Raw genomic sequence first — 23,504 nt, 5'->3', positions numbered from 1 at the left:
TAATAAAATAATTTCAATATTTTCTCATGATTTTGGGATCAATTTCTTTTCACCTATTTGAAAAATAACTAATATTACTATTCAATCTAATATTTTTAAATGCATATTTAAACTTTGCAATGAAACTTTACACTTTTTTGGCATTTTAATATTTTCACAAAATTTATTATAAATACCACATAATTTTCTATTAATGTTGATGAGTTTTATTTATATTTATGTAGAGTTTTAAATATTAGTTGCACTGAATATTTTATTACATTATTTTAACGAAATCTATAAAATAATCTAGAAAAAAAAAAGTTTATCAAAAAAAAAAAAAATAATGTAAACTGTAAATGACAATAATTTGCATAAGTTCAAACACACATTTGTATTGTTCATACACACACCCACTAGTGTGTGCAAGAACACATCTGTACATGTGGGAGTGTGTGCTTTTTAGTAGAAAATCACAAAAATTTATTTTTTGCATTAATTATCAACGTAAACCGCATAAACATGAAAACACACTAATGCAAACTTAATGCATTTTCAACATGGCACTGTACAAAATCTAATATATACAATATATACATACGAACATATATTTATATTGTATTTTAGATAAATACAATAATATTATGCATATCAACTTATACGGATTAGGTTGGTCCCAAGGGTATCGAAGATTCGGATTTAGTTAAATCTTACTGTCTGTCTGTACTTCTATACTTTCCTACCAACTACAGGTAGTACAATTTAAAACATTTTGATGATCGACAAAATTTGATCTTAGATGTAGTTTTTATGTTCTACAGTGGGAAGGATATTTGACTTCAATTCATTATTTTCATTTCATCAAACAATTTTATATAGATTTTTTCTTTCCGTTTGTAATACATCACATAGTTATCAAGCCATGTCCGTCAGTATATTAGCCTGAAGATCTGTATATGTTTATGTACATACATATATCGTCTGACCTAACTTTCTATCGTTCGGTCTGATTGTTGGTCCGTTTTCCTTTTACGTGTGTATTTTGGAAGGATCCTAGCGGAAGTTTAGAAAAGCCTCAAATTTTGCACAAATATGGTTGCTATTGAAAATTGATTTCATCTGATCTCGTAATACAAAATTTAACATATCGTTAGCTTAGTACGCAAACGTAACAAGTCCACTTTTTACAGAAATTGAGATTTTAATGCTGAATGGTAGTATAACTTGAAATACACATGATATAATCAAAAAATGACCTTATTTATACTTTAAACATGTACTTTTGCTCCGGTATGCAAACGTGCTAAGTTCTCAAAACAATAAAAATATACAAAGAAAAAGTGAAAAAGTCCTTACAATTTGCTATTATAAACGCATTAATTAGTCATGTAAAAAGAAATATCAAACAATAGTGTGTAGATTGTAAAATCTTCAATTGAGTAAGAAATCATGGAATACTTTTTTAAAATAAAGTAAAACAAGTAAATATTGACAATAAACTTATTTTCTTTAAGAGGGATGATATAGAGAATAGCTTAAGTTATAGACCGAATGTCGTAGTAGTTAGTAAAGAAATTTTGATTCCTATAAAACTTGTTAACGTCGAATTGCATCGCTATAACGCTACTTTAAGCCAGTTGTGCGCTTTAAAGTCGTTGGGTGTAGGGTCAAACATTGCCCTATCCTCATAAAATGTTGTAAATAGTTTTTGGGTCCCATAAAACTTGTTTCTGTCGAATTTCAAAACAGTTATAAGCGTTAGAGTAATTTTTTCAAGGGTACTTTATATGGGAGCTATGGTCAAATATGGACCGATACTCATTAAAATTAGTGTAGAAATTTAAGTTCATTAAAGTTTTCTCTATATTAGAAATTCAAAGCTATACTGATAGATGTAATGCATTTATGAGCGTCAAAAATGCTTTCTAAAGGGGATCTTATATGGGGTCAAGGATCAAATAAATTTTGATTTCCGCCATTCTTTACTATATAATTTTTGAATACAAAAAATAACTTGCTCCAAATTTGATCACGATTACTAGCTGCTCAACATGTTTATTTCTGTTTAATTTCTTTTTCGAGCAACCGCTTGTATGAGGGCTATAAGAAATAGTGTGGACCTACACAAACTAAATTGTATGCACTTCGTCCGAAGGACACAGCAAAATATTTGTATCAAATTATATAAAATTATCTTCAAAATAGAACCTGTACCTAAGGAAAAAGTTATAAGAAAATGTGCTAAGTCCAGCAAAAAATAAAAATTCAGAAAAAGAAAACGAGCTAAGTCCTAAAAATCCGCCATAAATATTTAACAGCATTACTTTTAAATGGTTTCACTACAGATATTAAAAAGGAGAAATCTAAGAAAAAAAACTACGTTTAAAGATTTTAAAAATATGAAATACAAGAGAAGTTATTAAGTTTTTTGCTTCTCTTGTAAAATTTTCTATATCTATAAATCCACTTATGGTCACCGTCAGAAAATAATTTTTATTATCATATCAAACATAAACAGGTTTTATAGGAACCATAATTTTTCTGCAAAATCGCATTTAGATTTGGTCTATAATTGACCTAACTTCCTGTTAAATACGTCTTATTATTGGTTTATTGTTAACAAATCGCTTGAAATACTTAATATAAACATCAAAGAAAAATCTGTAGTGTTCGGTATATAATTGGCGCATTAAATACCCCTAACTCATAATTATATTCTTAACTTAAAATTTAAACTTCAAACACGTAGTTTCTCAATAGCCATTATGTTTCCCATAAATGCTTCTATTTCAATTAGATTGTAGTTCAAAGTGATCCTAAATGATTGGAGCCATTCTAATATTTTAATGCAAATATATACAAATAAAACATCAACATACACTTTAATAAAATCACACGATCTCATACAGTGATTATAACAAAACAATATCTAAAGTAATCTCTCAATTGTACTTTTTTGCTATAGTTTAAATGTACCAAATATATGTACTTTGGTACAATTCAAAGTATGTATTACCCAAATATATTTGTTAGGCAGCTCTTTGGAATTTGATGCAGCAAATTTTGGTGAAAATTTAAAAACTATATTTGATAACAAAGATTTAGTTTTATCTAAAACTAGAAAAAGGTACCACTTTTTCCGTAACTGCACTATTTGAAATTTCTATTTTAGATTTCCACCACTCGCGCACATACATATGTATATATGTATGTATGCAGCTACCGATAAAACGCTTTATAAATGTATGTGTAATTCTAACCAAACTTATTTACATTTTAACCATATTTGCACTACAAATCAACAAAAATTTTCTATTTACATATTTTGATGGTGTGTTGATGGGTAACCTCATTATAAAAATAAATATCGAAAGAGATAGAAAAATAATAATAGTAAAAAAATCAAAGCTGGAGTGTTAAGGAGAAATATTTGATGAAAAAAAAAAAAAAAAAAAAAAACTAAAATTTTATATTGACTGTATAATAAAAACAACACTTACCAAACAAAGGTTTTGTCCTGGTTACGTGCAAAAAAGTGAATCCCGCAAAAAAAATATTAATTAAATTAAAACCACGTAAACCAAACCACATAAATCCACACAAAATGTTGTAATCACGAATTATGCTGAGTCTGTTATTTACACGATTTTTATTTGTTGTAGATGTTGTAGTTGTTGTTGTTGCTGTTGTAAGTGATGTACAACAACAGCAACAGCAATAAAATATAATATGCATTAACATATAGAATGTGTGAGTTTTTATTATAGAAATTAACCTCGAACAATGGTTATTATTTGCATACGTGAACATACCTACAGACTTGAGTACAAGTGTAGAAGAATATATACAGTTAGATTTACAGTTGGTGATGAATAAATAGCAGTTTTAACGATTATTTTACTATACTTTTTAATATTTACTTGTATACTAGGTTACGTATACGCGATATTTATCAAATATACAATACGTATACGCTCTGGTGTTATTATAAGTGCTCCCATTATTCATTATATATCTTGAAATATCCAAAAATGCTATTGTTAATATATTCTGTGTATTCCTCATAAACAAACGCTATGATTTTTTTCACACATGTGAGTTTGTAGTATAATGAAAAACTTTAATTTTATATAGACTACACTTCTACAACTCCTCGCTCATTGTTAATTTATAAACTACACTTTTTGCATATTAAGCGAAAAAATGTATAATTATTCACCAAATTATATTATAATGCAAATAATTATGCTTGTATTATTATCCTTTGGTTTTTTTCCATGTACATGTAGTTGCACCCGTAGTTGGAGTTATAATGAAGTCAAAAGTAAATATAATTTACCTGTTGTATAAAGAGTAACATGTCGTCATATGAAATACAAAAACAATTTTTTCAGGAGAAGCAAAAAACCTCCGAAATAAATCAAAAATTTTCAACATTTTCTCAAATTTAGCTTATTTTTATTAACAACTTAGTATTTGAAGAAAAATTTGCACTTCTTGTTTTACTTAAGGAGATGTGAAACTTACGCCATTGGTAATTTGTTTATTCTGAAATCCAAAAGGGCGCTAAAAGCTCTATTTTTGTTTCATTTCATGCAAACTTAAAACATTTTACAATTTCGGAGTTAAAAATTCAAAAGAATTTTAAAATTTTCATGATTTGAATCGTAGGAATGTAAAATTAATCAGAACAATGTATGTTGATAAGTTGCATCATAATCAATCAAAAGGTCGATTTTGACTTTTTTGTAATTTAAGACCTTTTGGATTTCATATGACGATATATACTTATATATGTATGTGTAGAAAAAACTGTAAAGCTACGGATTTTTTTTTCAATATTTTGCAATATTATATGTATGTATGGCTACTGTTAGCTATGGACTTTTTTTCATCTATGGATTTCTCGCCAAAAGAACTGCTTATTTGTCAAGAACGAACTAAGCCAATTGCCGATACTCTTTACTGAAGTGAAGCAGAGAGATCGTTTTACCTCAAGCGAAACAAATAACAGTCGGGCGGGCCAAGGTCAGAACTAAAAAGTGGGTAAGGCAAAACTTTTCAACCACTTTTTCTAATAGTTTTAACGTTTTTCGGAAAATGCTAGCTTTAAATTAGTCAGTTGATAGACTGTTCTTTAGGAGTTCATAATAAGCAGAGTTTTATCTATAGTCTATAGTAAACACTTTTGGTCCCACTTAATACATAGGATTACCTTAGTTAGTTAGTTAGTTAGTTAGTTAGTTAGTTAGTTAGTTAGTTAGTTAGTTAGTTAGTTAGTTAGTTAGTTAGTTAGTTAGTTAGTTTAGTTAGTTAGTTAGTTAGTTAGTTAGTTAGTTCGTTAGTTCGTTTAGTTCTTATTCGTTAGTTGTTTTCGTTCGTTTAGTTAGTTCGTTCGTTCGTTCGTTCGTTTCGTTCGTTCGTTCGTTCGTTCGTTCGTTCGTTCGTTTCGTTAGTTCGTTCGTTCGTTCGTTCGTTCGTTCGTTCTTTCGTTTCGTTCGTTCGTTAGTTCGTTCGTTCGTTCGTTCGTTTTCGTTCGTTCGTTCGTTTTCGTTCGTAGTTTTCGTTTCGTCGTTCGTTCGTTCGTTCGTTCGTTCTTCGTTCGTTTTTTCGTTCGTCGTCGTTTCGTTCGTTCGTTCGTTCGTTCGTTCGTTCTTTCGTTCGTTCGTTCGTTTTCGTTCGTTCGTTCGTTCGTTCATTTCGTTCGTTCGTTCGTTCGTTCGTTCGTTTTCTTCGTTCGTTCGTTCGTTTTCGTCGTCGTTCGTTCGTCGTTTCTTCGTTCGTTTTCGTTCGTTCGTTCTTCGTTCGTTCGTTCGTTCGTTCGTTCGTTCGTTCGTTCGTTCGTTAGTTCGTTCGTTCGTTCGTTTACTTTTGTTCGTTCGTTCGTTCGTTCGTTCGTTCGTTCGTTCGTTCGTTCGTTTCGTTCTTTTCGTTCGTTCGTTAGTTCGTTCGTTCGTTTTATTCGTTCGTTCTTTCGTTCGTTCGTTCGTTCGTTGTTTCGTTCGTTTCGTTCGTTCGTTCGTTCGTTCGTTCGTTCGTTTTCGTTCGTTCGTTCGTTCGTTCGTTCGTTCGTTTCGTTCGTTCGTTCGTTCGTTCGTTCGTTCGTTCGTTCGTTCTTCGTTCGTTTTTCGTTCGTTCGTTCGTTCGTTCGTTTCGTTTCTTTCGTTCGTTCGTTTCGTTCGTTCGTTCGTTCGTTCGTTTCGTTCTTTCGTTCGTTCGTTCTTCGTTTCGTTCGTTCGTTCGTCGTTCGTTCGTTCGTTCGTTTTCGTTCGTTGTTCGTTCGTTCCTCGTTGCTTCGTTCGGTTACTTCCTTCCTTAGTTCGTTCGTTCGTTCGTTCGTATTCTCGTTCGTTCGCTTCCTTCCTTCGGTCTGGTTAGTTGTTAGTTAGTGTGAGTAGGAGTTAGGTCGTTAGTAGGGAGTGAGTTAGGTAGGTATTGAGGTAGTGCGTGAGTTTTTACTTTGAAAGGAGGATACCATGTACATATATACATCAAATCCAAAGAAATACACCTAGGCCTCTATCGGGCTTGTTGTGCGCCACTAGGATTACCTTAATGCCATGTATATTTGGCTTTGGTTCCAATTGTTTGGCTGGGTTTCATATGCAATCTCTTATGCTGCATGTTATCATAATGCAAATATAAAAACACACACGCTATAAAAAGCGTTCAGGCAGCATTTTAGCAAAAACGTCTTTCAAGTATTTTCATGCTTTTAGATGAATTATGTTGCTCGCAAACGACTTAAAATGCTCCGGGGTAAGCTCCCTGTAATTTCTCAAGTATTCGTTGAGTTTGACAATAAACTTCATAGAGTAATGTTTCAAACTGTTTGGTTAGTCCGTGCGATCAGATCGCAATCTGTATGCAGTTATTTTTTTTTAATAAAATGAACAAGAAAAAATTCAAAAGGACTAAACAAATGGAACATAGACGCTACTCAACTGTAATATTACCATTTTATTAATTGAGAATTTTTAAAACTCCGCTATAAAACACATCCGTCAATATTAAAAATCACACATTAATTTACCATGGAATTTTACTCCTTTAAAGCAAAGATTTGTTAAAAAATTTATATGAAAAAACCAAACTGCAAAATAATTTTGTAAGCAGTTATAAAGCTCAAAAAAATTCGACTTTACAAATAAAACAAAATTTAATTCAAATTGTCACGGGAAAAAATACTGCAGTAATATTATATTAGTATTTTAATTAAAATAAGTTAATTCATCCTTTTTGGAAATCTACATGTCCACTACAATTAAAGAATCTTTACAAAAGATTGCATTATAGCATTTTGTTTTTTTTTTTTACTGTCAATATTTCCATAGAAAAAAGGGGATATCGAAACACTATGCAATTCCTTTTTATCGGACAAACTTCACATTTTCAGATAGAATAAACACAAAACAACTTCACATATACATACGACTATAACTCCATGGACAACGTAGTTTTTTCTTTCTGTTCATTCTTTCTTATTTTCAATTTAAACAATTTTCATACACATGCATTCATACAACTCGATGATGCTTAATTTGATTTCAGTTTTAATTTTGTACATTTTCGCTTGATTGGTTAAATGTGCACGAAGTTTTAATGAAAATGTTACTCGATAAATGGCTTTTAGGCAAATTGAATTAGTAACAACACAGTAGTAAAAACGTTTTAATGTTTGTGTCCCCTGTGAGCTGTGTGTATGTATGTATGTGTGTGTAAATGTATTATGAGAAATTTTACTTCACCTGAGGAGGCCAACTCAATTAAGTAAAGAAAATTTTGGTAACGATATGGACAAATTATTACTTTACTTAAAATAACAGAAATTTCCCAAAAAAAAGTAGTGGTAATAAGAAAGAATTGCAGTTTTAAAATAAAAACTTAAATTAAAAATAGTGAAATAGTTAAATGTTTCAGTTATTATTATCTCTATGTTACTTGGATCAACAATTTATTTTTATACTTTTGACCATGGTCACCCTTATATCCAGCTGATCAGCTGCAAAAGGCAGTAGTAGTTTAAATAAAATTCATTTCGCATTGTATCGCACACTATGAATGAATTAAATTAATGGACGGTATTGACAACTTTGGTTAATGCATCGCTGTCTCTATACCAAAAAGTTTAACAACGTAAATTGTAACAAACTTAACGAATAAAACAAGCTGCTACAAATAAATGCAATAAAAATATATTTAAAATATATAATTGTAATAAACAAGCAACAGTGAGTGACAGTAAAAAGTGGATTGTAAAGACGATAGTAATGGCAATATTTTACTATATAGTCTTAACAATTTATAACTATAATGTACTCGATAGTCCTGAGTAAAGTGTTGTTTATACTTCAAACTGTAGTCTTCTTTATAGCCCTGACTATAGTCTAGTCTATATATAGTCCTAAATGTAGTCTAAGTAGTCTATAAGTATTACTGTCACAGCTTAGTCTGGAGTCTAGTCTGTAGTATTGTCTATAGCGTGGACTATATAGTCTAGTCTATAGTCTGAACTATAGTATATTTCATAGTCTAGATTAAAGTGTCTATAGTGTATTCCATAATCACGACTATAATCTAGTATATGATCCGGATTATGGTCTAGAATTTAGTCTAGTCTGAACCATAGTTTCTTCTTTACTGTGACTACAGTAAGAACTATGGTTTTGACTATAATATTTATTTAATTAAACCTATGGTCTGAACTAATGTCTGAAATATAATCTAGTTTATAGGCTTAGGTTAGGTTAGGTTGATAGAAGGATGTATACTACATCAAATCCGAAGAAATACACCTAGGCCACTATCGGCCTGTTGTGCGCTCCGTATCATGAAAAAAAAATTTTCACTTAATGAATTATTTTTTCAGTGTTCAGAAACTCAGTTTCCTGAACATAATTCCTAAGAATCTTACAATCAGTGTTAGTCAGGAATGGTTTTTCCGGAATAAGAAAGTGCTCCAGAGTTTCACTGTCCTCTCCACATGCTCTACATTCGTCTGAATCCGCACGTCCAATTTTGCATAGATATGCTCGTAATCATGTGTGTCCACTCAGAATACGTACCATCATACTAACTTCAGACTTGCTCATTTTGAGGAGATTTTTCGTCTTGCTCTCATCAGGGTCACCCCATAGGATCTTCGTGGTTCTACCCACTGTTTCATTATTCCAAGAGGCCTTATGGGATTCTCTCACCCATATTTTTAGTTCAGCTTTTGTTGCGTCGAATGGTTTTGCGTTTGTCAGGTTAACAGCCTCGAGTTCCCTTCCCTTTAAAGCTATTACATTCGCCCTTTCGTTGCCGATTACTCCCGAGTGGCCTGGTACCCATATGATGTAAACCTTACCTCTGGGAGAGTATTCAGTTAAAGCTTTCTTACAGTCTAATAGGTCTTAGATTTAGTTCTATCACCTATATCGCCCTGATTGCCTTCTGGCTGTCGGTAAATATATTAAGCGCTGTGGGCGCCATATTTATTCTAATCCAATTTACGCATTCCGTTATTGCTCGTACTTCTGCCTGGAAGCTTGTGTTATGATTTGGTAAACGGTGGTATATTTCTGTTTCTGGGTCTTCAATATAGAATCCCAGCCCCACTTTGTCCCCCAATTTAGAGCCATCCGTGTAACAACGGGTTCCTACTGGAATTTTCTCCAATGTTCCGCTTGACCAAGATGTTCTTTCTGGGATCAGCGCTTCAAAGTTTCCGACATATTCTGTGTCTGGTACACGATCCGGCACGTCCGATGATTGTGCATAACCTTCCAATATGTCCAATATACATTGATGACGTGTCCTATAACCTCTTTTGGCCAGTTCGTCTAAAGTAAAGAGCCGTTCGGCTGTAAGCGCCGCTTCATATCTTAAATATGTTTCAATAGGTGGAATATCTAGCAACGTTTCCAGAGCCTTGGTTGAAGTAGTACACATGGCACCACTTATACCCATGCAGCATGTACGCTGAACTCCCTGTAGTAGTTTGATATTGCACTTTTTGTCTAAAGCAGTCCACCAGATTATTGAAGCAAAAGCTAGAATTGGTCTATTACACTTTTATAAAGCCAATTTGTCATAGTAGGACTAAGACCCCATTTCATGCCTATAGTTCTCCTACATATCGCCCAGCACCGATGTGCCTTGTTGATCCTATCCTCTATGTGGTGTCTCCATTTTAATTTCCGGTTTAAAGGCTTAAAAAGATTATATCATATAGCTTTGACTATAGAAAATTTTATTTTCTGGATTATATTTTTGTGTATGATCTAAGCTATAGTCTATCTAACATTGTATATAATCTGGTCTATACTACGGACTTTAGAGTAATGTAAATATTTTAGTGCATAGTTTTGACTATACTCGAGAATAAATTCTTTGGAGAGATTCCGAATTATAAAGAAATATAAGTTTTTCATTTTCATTACCGAAACAGAAAAATTCAATTATTTTTGCTAGTCACTGTGTTAAAATATATAGAGATAAACATATTTTATAATTGACATTATACGGCAATATTAAGTGCAAAAAAATAAGGCTATATAAAACATATTGAAAATATATTAAATCTATATATTTTACTTGTAATGCAAATAAATACTAACTACTACTATAGTAGTAGTAGCAACATCGTCATCATCATTGAATTAATTTAATTTGAGCTCTTTATATTTTTAAAATGTCTTAATTAATACATTTCTTTTTCTGTATAAATTATACGTGAATTTTCAATTTTTAAATTAATTCGTTTACGTTTCTGTTTTTATTTTGCATATTTTTTTTATAGACACTCATTATATTCTCTGATAGACAAGCATTTAAAGATATTTTATTAACAGAAAACAAACAAAAATATTCAAATGATTGTTGCAAAACTGTCTTTAGGCCCATTTCACTAAAATGTCATTTTTGTAAAACGGAAAATTGTAGAAGCAGCAGTAGAGGAACAATTTATAAGACAACAATGCTTTTGGCAATCAATGGTAAATCATTTTTTTATGATTTTTTCTCCATCTTCTATGTATTTTATTTTCTTGGCAAAGTAACCCCATTATCATCATTGTCAAAATTTTAGAAAAATGCAAGAGTAGTACACAGAAAAAAATGAAATTCAAAATCAAACAAAAAATTCATAAAGCCAAGTATTTTTTTAACTAAAATAGGACCTATCACGAAATTCGTAAAATCAAGTACTCAAATTCGTAAATTCTTTATTGAAAAAATTTCAGGATTTTTCTTATTAAAATAATATACTATTTACGAAAAACATTAATAAATATTCGCAACATTTCCAAACAATTATTTTACTTAAACAATAACGCAAATTATTTGTATTTGTACTGAAATTCAAGCAATTATTTTATCTGAAACAGATAAATTATTTATTGTATTTTGGCAATAATAATACACAAAATTCCTTATTGAATCTATAAAAATTTTGTTAAAAAATATATATTGAATTTTAACAAAAATTTTACTAATTCTATAAAATTAAAATTTGTAGAAAAAAGTACTTATATACTTACAACAAATTTATTTCACATTCTAGAAACTATTATTTGTACTGTGAAAACTGAAACACTTATACATTAAATGTTATAAACCAAGTAAGAATTATATCAATTCATTTTAGTACATTCCAAAACTAGTTTTATTGTTATATTCCATATGCTGACATATAAATAAAACTCAAACAAAAACATTTATTGAACCAGTAAAAATATTTACTGAAAATTAAATTTATTTCAATAAAGTGTTTGTTAGAAAATATTTTCCTTCTGCGTGAAAATCAAACAAATTCGTTATAAAACCAAATAAAAATTTTTATAAAAATCGAAATTAAATTTAAGCAAACAATTGTTAAGAAAAAAAATGTGCATATTTTTTTCTGTGTAGTTAGAATAACATAAAGAAATAAAATATTCCAGGGTCTTTAGTGTGTCCTTAATGTTACTTTTTAAGTTGTCTATACATATTTTGGCAAAATTCAAGAAAGCTTGAAAATAAAGATTCTTGATTCATTTTAATATTTATTTAATGATTTTTTTTTTCTGTTTGTTTACTTGTTTATTTTACCCTTTAGTTATTGTTTTTCAATTTTAAAGTCCATTTACTAATATAATGAAGGAGTTGTTTGTTAAAGGCCAAAATGGAAGGTATTGTTGGGAAATTATCATTTTTGTGATTTATGCGAACAGAAGTTGCAGAAAGTACAAATTGAGTTATAGTAAATAACATAAGGTCTATAAATAAAAGATTGGGTTGTTCTTGATCTGTGACATTTCTAACTTCGAATTATATTTTCTATAGTCTAGTCTATAGTCTAGTCTATAGTCTAGTGTATAGTCTTATCTATAGTCCAGTCTATAGTCTAGTCTATAGTCTAGTCTATAGTCTAGTCTATAGTCTAGTCTATAGTCTAGTCTATAGTCTAGTCTATAGTCTAGTCTATAGTCTAGTCTATAGTCTAGTCTATAGTCTAGTCTATAGTCTAGTCTATAGTCTAGTCTATAGTCTAGTCTATAGTCTAGTCTATAGTCTAGTCTATAGTCTAGTCTATAGTCTAGTCTATAGTCTAGTCTATAGTCTAGTCTATAGTCTAGTCTATAGTCTAGTCTATAGTCTAGTCTATAGTCCTAGTCTATAGTCTAGTCTATAGTCTAGTCTATAGTCTAGTCTATAGTCTAGTCTATAGCCTAGTCTATAGTCTAGTCTATAGTCTAGTCTATAGTCTAGTCTATAGTATAATCAATAGTCTAGTCTATAGTCTAGTCTATAGTCTAGTCTATAGTCTAGTCTATAGTCTAGTCTATAGTCTAGTCTATAGTCTAGTCTATAGTCTAGTCTATAGTCTAGTCTATAGTCTAGTCGATAGTCTAGTCTATAGTCTAGTCTAGTCTATAGTCTAGTCTAGTCTATAGTCTAGTCTATAGTCTAGTCTAGTCTATAGTCTAGTCTAGTCTATAGTCTAGTCTCTAAGTCTAGTCTAGTCTATAGTCTATAGTCTATAGTCTATAGTCTATAGTCTTCTAGTCTATAGTCTAGTCTAGTCTATAGTCTAGTCTAGTCTATAGTCTAGTCTAGTCTAGTCTAGTCTAGTCTAGTCTAGTCTATAGTCTAGTCTATAGTCTAGTCTATAGTCTAGTCTATAGTCTAGTCTATAGTCTAGTCTATAGTCTAGTCTATAGTCTAGTCTATAGTCTAGTCTATAGTCTAGTCTATAGTCTAGTCTATAGTCTAGTCTATAGTCTAGTCTATAGTCTAGTCTATAGTATAGTCTATAGTCTAGTCTATAGTCTAGTCTATAGTCTATTCTATAGTCTAGTCTATAGTCTAGTCTATAGTCTAGTCTATAGTCTAGTCTATAGTCTAGTCTATAGTCTAGTCTATAGTCTAGTCTATAGTCTAGTCTATAGTCTAGTCTATAGTCTAGTCTATAGTCTAGTCTATAGTCTAGTCTATAGTCTAGTCTATAGTCTAGTCTATAGTCTAGTCTATAGTCTAGTCTATAGTCTAGTCTATAGTCTAGTCTATAGTCTAGTCTATAGTCTAGTCTATAGTCTAGTCTATAGTCTAGTCTATAGTCTAGTCTATAGTCTAGTCTATAGTCTAGTCTATAGTCTAGTCTATAGTCTAGTCTATAGTCTAGTCTATAGTCTAGTCTATAGTCTAGTCTATAGTCTAGTCTATAGTCTAGTCTATAGTCTAGTCGTATAGTCTATAGTCTAGGCTATTGTCTAGTCTATAGTCTAGTGCTATAGTCTTAGTCTATAGCTGTCATAGTCTAATCTATAGGTCTAGTCTATAGTCTAGTCTATAGTAATTCTCTAGTCTAGTCTCTAGTCTGTCTATAGTCGTCTTAGTCAGTCTATGTCTAGTCTTATAGTCTGTCTATAGTCTAGTCTATAGTCTAGTCTATAGTCTAGTCTATATTCTAGTCTATGTGAGTCTCTAGTCTAGTCTATAGTCTAGTCTATATCTAGTTATAGTCAGTCTATAGTTTAGTCTAGTCCTAATCTACTAGTCTTAGTCTATGTCTTATGTCTAGTATATAGTCTAGGTCTATAGTCTAGTCTATAGTATAGTCTATAGTCTAGTCTTAGTTAGTCTATAGTCTAGTTCTATAGTCTAAGTCTAAGTCTCGTCTATTAGTCTAGTCTATAGTCAGTCTATAGTCTAGTCTATAGTCTAGTCTATAGTCTAGTCTATAGTTAGTCTAAGTCTAGTCTATAGTCTAATAGTCTATAGTCTAGTCTATAGTTAGTTATAGTCTAGTCTCTAGTCTAGTCTATAGTCTAGTCTATAGTCTAGTCTATAGTTCTAGTCTATAGTCTAGTCTATAGTCTAGTCTATAGTCTAGTCTATAGTTCAGTCTATAGTCTAGTCTATAGTCTAGTGTATAGTCTAGTCTATAGTTAGTTATAGTCTAGTCTATAGTCTAGTCTATAGCTGCTTAGTCCTATAGTCTAGTCTATAGTCTAGTCTATAGTCTAGTCTATAGTCTAGTCTATAGTCTAGTCTATAGTCTAGTCTATAGTCTAGTCTATAGTCTAGTCTATAGTCTAGTCTATAGTCTAGTCTATAGTCTAGTCTATAGTCTAGTCTATAGTCAGTCTATAGTCTAGTCTATAGTCTAGTCTCTAGTTAGCTATAGTCTAGTATAGTCTAGTCTATAGTCTAGTCTAGTCTAGTCTATAGTCTAGTATATAGTCTAGTCTATAGTCTAGTGTATAGTCTAGTCTATAGTCTAGTCTATAGTCTAGTCTATAGTCTAGTGTATAGTCTAGTCTATAGTCTAGTCTATAGTCTAGTCTATAGTCTAGTGTATAGTCTAGTCTAGTAGTCTAGTCTAGTATAGTCTAGTCTATAGTCTAGTCTATAGTCTAGTCTATAGTCTAGTCTAGGTCTAGTCTATAGTCTAGTCTATAGTCTAGTCTATAGTCTAGTCTATAGTCTAGTCTATAGTCTAGTCTATAGTCTAGTCTATAGTCTAGTCTATAGTCTATTCTATAGTCTAGTCTATAGTCTAGTCTATAGTCTAGTCTATAGTCTAGTCTATAGTCTAGTCTATAGTCTAGTCTATAGTATAGTCTATAGTCTAGTATATGTATGTATATATGTATGTATATAAAGCATGTATATAAAGCATTTAGTCTAGTCTATAGTCTAGTCTATAGTCTAGTCTATAGTCTAGTCTATAGTCTAGTCTATAGTCTAGTCTATAGTCTAGTCTATAGTCTAGTCTATAGTCTAGTCTATAGTCTAGTCTATAGTCTAGTCTATAGTCTAGTCTATAGTCTAGTCTATAGTCTAGTCTATAGTCTAGTCAATAGTCTAGTCTATAGACTAGTCTATAGTCTAGTCTATAGTCTAGTCTATAGTCTAGTCTATAGTCTAGTCTATAGTCTAGTCTATAGTCTAGTCTATAGTCTAGTCTATAGTCTAGTCTATAGTCTAGTCTATAGTCTAGTCTATAGTCTAGTCTATAGTCTAGTCTATAGTCTAGTCTATAGTCTAGTCTATAGTCTAGTCTATAGTCTAGTCTATAGTCTAGTCTATAGTCTAGTCTATAGTCTAGTCTATAGTCTAGTCTATAGTCTAGTCTATAGTCTAGTCTATAGTCTAGTCTATAGTCTAGTCTATAGTCTAGTCTATAGTCTAGTCTATAGTCTAGTCTATAGTCTAGTATATGTATGTATATATCTATGTATATAAAGCATGTATATAAAGCATTTAGTCTAGTCTATAGTCTAGTCTATAGTCTAGTCTATAGTCTAGTCTATAGTCTAGTCTATAGTCTAGTCTATAGTCTAGTCTATAGTCTAGTCTATAGTCTAGTCTATAGTCTAGTCTATAGTCTAGTCTATAGTCTAGTCTATAGTCTAGTCTATAGTCTAGTCTATAGTCTAGTCTATAGTCTAGTCTATAGTCTAGTCTATAGTCTAGTCTATAGTCTAGTCTATAGTCTAGTCTATAGTCTAGTCTATAGTCTAGTCTATAGTCTAGTCTATAGTCTAGTCTATAGTCTAGTCTATAGTCTAGTCTATAGTCTAGTCTATAGTCTAGTCTATAGTCTAGTCTATAGTCTAGTCTATAGTCTAGTCTATAGTCTAGTCTATAGTCTGGTCTATAGTCTAGTCTATAGTCTAGTCTATAGTCTAGTCTATAGTCTAGTCTATAGTCTAGTCTATAGTCTAGTCTATTGTCTAGTCTATAGTCTAGTCTATAGTCTAGTCTATAGTCTAGTCTATAGTCTACTCTATAGTCTAGTCTATAGTCTAGTCTATAGTCTAGTCTATAGTCTAGTCTATAGTCTAGTCTAGTCTATAGTCTAGTCTAGTCTAGTCTATAGTCTAGTCTAGTCTAGTCTAGTCTAGTCTAGTCTAGTCTAGTCTATAGTCTAGTGTATAGTCTAGTCTATAGTCTAGTCTATAGTCTAGTCTATAGTCTAGTCTATAGTCTAGTCTATAGTCTAGTCTATAGTCTAGTCTATGGTCTCTATAGTCTAGTCTATAGTCTAGTCTATAGTCTATAGTCTAGTCTATAGTCTAGTCTATAGTCTAGTCTATAGTCTAGTCTATAGTCTATTCTATAGTCTAGTCTATAGTCTAGTCTATAGTCTAGTCTATAGTCTAGTCTATAGTCTAGTCTATAGTCTAGTCTATAGTCTAGTCTATAGTATAGTCTATAGTATAGTCTATAGTCTAGTATATGTATGTATATAGTATGTATATAAAGCATGTATATAAAGCATTTAGTCTAGTCTATAGTCTAGTCTATAGTCTAGTCTAGTCTAGTCTAGTCTAGTCTAGTCTAGTCTATAGTCTATAGTCTAGTCTAGTCTATAGTCTAGTCTATAGTCTAGTCTATAGTCTAGTCTATAGTCTAGTCTATAGTCTAGTCTATAATTTAGTCTATAGTCTAGTCTATAGTCTAGTCTATAGTCTAGTCTATAGTCTAGCCTGTAGTCTAGTCTATAGTCTAGTCTATAGTCTAGTCTATAGTCTAGTCTATAGTCTAGTCTATAGTCTAGTCTATAGTCTAGTCTATAGTCTAGTCTAGTCTATAGTCTAGTCTATAGTCTAGTCTATAGTCTAGTCTATAGTCTAGTCTATAGTCTAGTCTATAGTCTAGTCTATAGTCTAGTCTATAGTCTAGTCTATAGTCTAGTCTATAGTCTAGTCTACAGTCTAGTCTTTAAACTTGTTTATAAGTATTCTATGGTATAGCCTATATTCTATAGGTTGGAACTATATTATACTCTGTAGTCTGAACTTTTGTATTGTCTAGAAGGTCGACTTTTTTCAAGTCTATAACCTAATATATTAAGCCTTATACATTTAATTCATAACAATTATTTGTTTTTGTAAATTCTAATATGTGTTTTTTAATGTATTTTTACATTTAAACAATATTATCGAACTACACAACCATTTCTTCCACTTTTTTTGTGAAAAATTTCAACTAATTTTTAATGCTACCTTTTTTGTATGTGTTAATTAAATACACCTAATTAAAAATATAATTACAAACGAATGTTAATTTGTAACTTAAACACTACAAACAAAAAAATGAATGAAACAACAAAAAACATATAATTAATTTACAAATACGTATAAATGTATAAATTTAAAGTGTATACATACATAGAAATATGTATATATATAAAGCATTTATTTTTTTCGATAAAACTAATATTAATTCTATCAACACTATTTACTCTTCATTTAAAATCCATTATTTTAATCACCATGATGATGATAATTTGCTTGTTTACTTGCAAACAAAGCTAATTGTCGCCAAAACTTATGCATAAATTTACGAATTTTAAAATAATAAATTCTGTGCTGCTTCTATCTATTAGATACCGAAAAAAAACACACACGCTCAAACAAAAACTTATACACAAACATAAATTTATGCCTTCAAACTACTACTGCTTCCTCTATTATATTTTAGAAAACTAACTATTTGCTCTGCTATGACAAGGGGTATGAGGGTTTTCGGCTTGATTAGAAAAACTTTTCAATTCTCTTGTTTTATTTCCTGGCGCTAAGTGTTTTACTAGTATTTGTATGATTGTGTTGGTGTGAGGGAGTTTTGTTACTTAAGTGTAAATCCCCCATTAGGACAATGACACGTTCGGTAAAAAGCAACAGTTTTTTATTTATTTTCTCTAACTAACTGTTTGCAGACATTGTGCCACTTTAGGAATACCATTTACTGTTTCTTTTTACAAATAAAAATCCTTACGGAGAGTAAAACCAACTATAACATCAGACATACTTTAGTTTATAGAAAATGTATTGAAACAAATTTAAATTAAAATACAGAAAATATAAAAAAATAACAATGAAAACTATTGAAATTATTCTATATGTGTCGACAATATACAAAAAAAAAACAAAATTGCTGAAACTACAAATTTCAAAAAGTATGTTAGTTTGGCGGGATCGGAAAGGGTGCTCATAAAAAGTGCGTTAATGGGATGAAAGTTTAAATTACAAATTTTGAAAAATAACCTCAGATAATAAGTATAAACCGTTATGATGGGAGAAACATTAATTAAACTTAAATGGATTTATAATTATCAATAATTGATAGAATCTCTTTTCAAATAAACTCTGACTTTAAGTAAGAAGTATACAAATCAGAACATTTTCTACATATATGTATGTAGTAATACGATTTTATGTGGCCTCCGGTGGGTTAGTGGTTAGTGTTCTAGTCTGGTAGACCGGAGGTGGTGGGTTCGATTCCCACCTGAGGCACTGGTTACGGAGCGCACAACAGGCCCGATAGAGGCCTAGGTGTATTTCTTCGGATTTGATGTATATATGTACATCCTCCTTTCAAACTAACTAAGTAACTAAATACGATTTTATAGAACATATTTTTGGTTGCCCTGATGATAAAAATTTAAAAATGATCGCATAGTAAGATGATTGTACGATATCTCCTTTCGAAATCCTCTCTAATTTCACCCGCTCAAATGTGTGGTAGTTTATTTATGTGTAGAAAAAAAGATGCATTGCTCTTTTATCGTTGAGGTAATCCAAAAAATATATAAACTTTTGTCTACAGACAAAATATGGTTTTAGCTATTTTACTAACAAAGAACTCGCAAATACAAAAGAAACACACATACAAGTTATTATACTTATTACCCTAGAGTGAAAGCAATTTATATAAAAACAGATTTTATTTTGGCAACATATACTCGCATATATGCATGTAACAAACAGTAAAGTACCTTCATCCATGAATAAAAAGTAGGATGTTGTTGTTGTTTTCAGTGTCTCTGTATATGGATCCTTGTGTGTTTGTGTTCATATGTTTATGCGGGTATTCACGTGCTTTGTTTTTTGTTTGTTGTTGCTAAACTCGTATGTTAGTACATATTCATGTGTTTGTGTCGGAAAAGTTTTAAATTAAATTGTTTTACTACGCAAAAGTTGTCCTTATTTTTCGATTACCTTTCTTTTAGTTTATTCTTTTATTATTTTAGTTGATTTCTTTTTTTTTGTACTTTTGTTTGTTAATATTTTTTGTTTTCGTAAACATTTATTGCAGTTTTTAATATTTTTTCCATTTACTTTTTTTTACTTTTTTCACAAAATATCTTTAAGGCAGCCAATTTTGTATGTTATGATTTTGAAATTAATAATTTTCCAAAAGAAAATTCTAAGATAGAAAAAAATTGTTTTAGTTTTTAATTTTAAAGATATAAATGAATTTTTATATTAACTTAATCGTATTTAATTTTATCTCTTTTCAGGTAATAACTATTGATCCAAAAAATTAAGTATTCAAGAAAAATCAGGTATTCTATATTTTCCTTTCTAACCGAAACAAAATAATTATTACTAAATTTAACAAATAAATTAAATTAAAAAACAAGTAAGAGTATTATGTTCGGCTGTGCCGAATCTTGTATACCCACCATCAAATCATTGCCGAAAAGGAATGCTTCCTTATAAATAAACTTTGATATTTAAGAATCATACTTTTGTTATTATCAAAACAATTTTCTCATTTATTACATCTATGTATAATTTTACCATTATACATATGTATATCGATAGGATCAATTATACACTGATCCTCTTAAAATTTGGTAGAGAAATTTTTGACGAATTTTGTCGCTGTACTTGTATTTTTAAGGTAGTAAAAAGCGTTAGTCATTTTCTTAGAGGGACCTTATTTGGGGGGAAGGTTTGGTCAATTATGGACCGATCCTCGTCAAATTTTCTAGAACGAATTTAGTTTAGGCTAGTAATGAGTGTTAAAGCCATTTTCTGAAGGTCACTTTATATGGGGGATAGGGTCAATTATGGACCAATCCTTATAAAATTTTACATAGCGATTTAGGTTTCTATAAAATAAGTTCATGTCGAATTTCATCGCTATAGATGCTTCTTTTAGTTAGTTATGAGCGTTAAAGTCATTTTTTGAAGGGGACCTTATATGGGGGCTATGCGAAATCGTGGACCGATATTGCCTATTTTCAATACCAATATAAAATGTCTATGCAAAATTTCAGCCCGCTAGCTACTTCCATTTGGACTCTATCGTGTTTTCAACAGACGGACAGACAGACGGACGGACATGGCTAGATCGTCTTAGAATTTATTAAGGATCCAGAATATACATATATATTTTTATGGGTCTTAGATGAATATTTCGATGTGTTACAAACGGAATGACAAAAACAATATACCCCCAATCTTTTTTGATGGTGGGTATAACAAGAAAAATGTATAGTCGGTCATAGCGAACCATATGAAGGGATTAAGGCCGTTCAAGCTGTGGGAAACTTTGTATGAGAATTAGAGGCATATAATGCCGTTTTTGGCATTTTTAACATAATCAAGTATTCGGGGGATCAGTTTCATGGGGCTAAGTGAAATAATGGATCGATTTCACCATTAACAATATCTTCGTCCTTGGCATAAAAAAGATTTATATGCCTAATTTAATAATTCATCTTAGAAATTGTACTTTGAGCACAAGGTTTTGCGTTCAATCGTTAAATCGACTCCGAAAATTATTCTGGAAAATTTAGTCAATATTTTTGTGCGTTGTAAATGTCAGCATGAACGCATAATACTCTCTCCACTATATAAAAAATTTTTGTTTGCTTATGAAAAGTGTGTGCGCTAATGTGGCAATATTAACAACTAAGCCTGCCTCGAAGGCAACATTTGTGCCTCAATATAGCCAAACACTTAACTCCACGAATCTATTAAACAATATATGAAAGTCTCTCACTCATAGTGTCATCTATTGAAATTTTGTTGTTTTTTGTCTAAAATATTATTATTGACTAGTGACAACTATGGCAACATGTAGCATGAATAAATGAATGAAAGAATGTATGAAGGAATGTATGTATGCGCGAGTGTTTGTATAGTAAAGTAGTACCTTTATATTGGTAAAATAGAAAATCGTTGTGGGAAATGTCATAAACAATACATGTTAACATTTTTAACATTTGATGTTAAGATATGAACAAATTTATGGAATAACGCAACATCACCATACTTTTTCTCTATTGCTTTTTATAATGAATATTGAGCTCCTTTACTCCTATACAATATAATGGTGGTTTTAAGAGCGGCTTTATAAAAATCAACCGGCATACATAGACAAAAAGTCAGGTTCGGAATCGGCAAGAACAACTGCAATATATGCTAAAAAATTGCTCATACGTCTAAAGGGTTTTGTCCGTCCGTATATATGGTAATTCGGGATATAGCGGCATAGCTGTTATAAACGACAAATGGAAAACTTTTTCAATGACAAATTTTAGAATCGGTACAAGATTTCGATTTGAGTAAAATTTTCAAAATTGGAACAACAATTTTTCATATACAAATATCTCGAGAGTATAGTATACTTGATATACTGTTTCGATATTAATCATACGCCTATGTAATATATATTTAATAGGAATGATTAAATATTCCGGTAGAATGTAAAATTGATAATTTTAAGATAATATATACTATGTATACATACGTACATATATATTTATCCCTTATACATATGTTAAGCTTTTCAACAACCACCCAAACTAATAATACCGCGCTCTTAAAGGTACCTAAAATTAAAAAAAGAAATCTAAAATACACATGTATAAAGAAATTTCTATCAAATCAATATATAGTTAGTAAAGGCATAAATGTTAAAACCTTGACATCAGTAGGAATACAATCTCAATTTGATGTGGTATGTTTCACATATAAAAACCACCTTCAAATAACATGGTATTAACAAATGTCTGACTGTCAGTCAGTCAGTCAAACCTATCAGCGTAATTTTGTCAAAAAGTCAGTCATTTCAATAACAATAATAATATTTTGCATATATACATATGCATATATACGCATACAGAATCATAGTTTTAGTCATTCATTTATACGCCTGCACAGAACAAAATAATAGTAAAAGTATCATTATGGCCATCAGCGTCAGTGTACATATTGACGGTCGCCAGCGGCTGGAAGTAATATGCTCTCAAATAAACATATGTATGTATGTTTGAGTGTTTGAACGCACATTGGGAAAATATGGGCGTAATATGTTGAAAATGAGTTGCAAAATTTGCATTTAAATTAAAACGTGAAAAAATTACAAAAACACAACAACATTGATGAAAAACTAATACCGGGAATCATAAACGCATACTAACTTATATACATCCATACATATAGTGATGGTAAAACACAAGCTCTCTTGCCACAACGATTACATATGCATGAAGGTAAGAGGCATGTTAGGCTTAAAATGTTTACTAAAAAAAGTTTCAGGTTACAAGATCTATAGCTTCGGTCCATAAGTAAACTTCCAACTTTCGAAAAATATTTTTAAATTTATTATTAGCTGATGCAGAAAATCTAGCTGCTTACTTCAGCTATTTGTAGGAATTAAAGTAAATTTTTAAAATCTACCCTCGTTTGAATTAAGAACATTGAAAAAAAGTAATGATTCCTACTTATGTATATTGTATGAAATTTTACCACATATGAGTGGAATGAGTTTTAAATAGGCTCAATACATTTATTTTCTCTCTCGCTAATGTTAATACATTTTATGCTTCAATACACAAAAGCACATATACCAACACACGCCTATATAATGTACACATATACACTTACCTATGCTGTCAGAAACGCATATAAATAAATGTAAAAATTTGTTAGCGATTAGTTGTGTTAGTGTAAAATGGCGTAGTGACTACCGTTTTATTTCTAAACAGGATTTTTTGTTTGCACCCAAAGTTGTTGCTTGCTTACGTTGATGATGATGATGACGATGCTGGCTGACATTGCCGCCACCACCAATACTGATGCATGCCATCACGGAAGTGGTTCTTTTTGCATATCAAAGTTTGTGGTTTCATATATGAAATCATGTAGGGAATAAAGTTTTCTCTTTCAATTCTTTTTTTTTTTTTTTGGTATTTTTGCTGTTTGTTAGCGTTTCGCATACATTATGAGAAATCATTGAATTTGTAATTATTTATG

This window comes from Lucilia sericata, unplaced genomic scaffold (assembly GCF_015586225.1).
Source record: "Lucilia sericata isolate MDLA Ls3-8-SP2 unplaced genomic scaffold, ASM1558622v1 Contig001485F_arrow, whole genome shotgun sequence".
Classification (NCBI taxonomy): Eukaryota; Metazoa; Arthropoda; class Insecta; order Diptera; family Calliphoridae; genus Lucilia; species Lucilia sericata.
Note: the sequence above shows the minus strand (reverse complement) of the source record.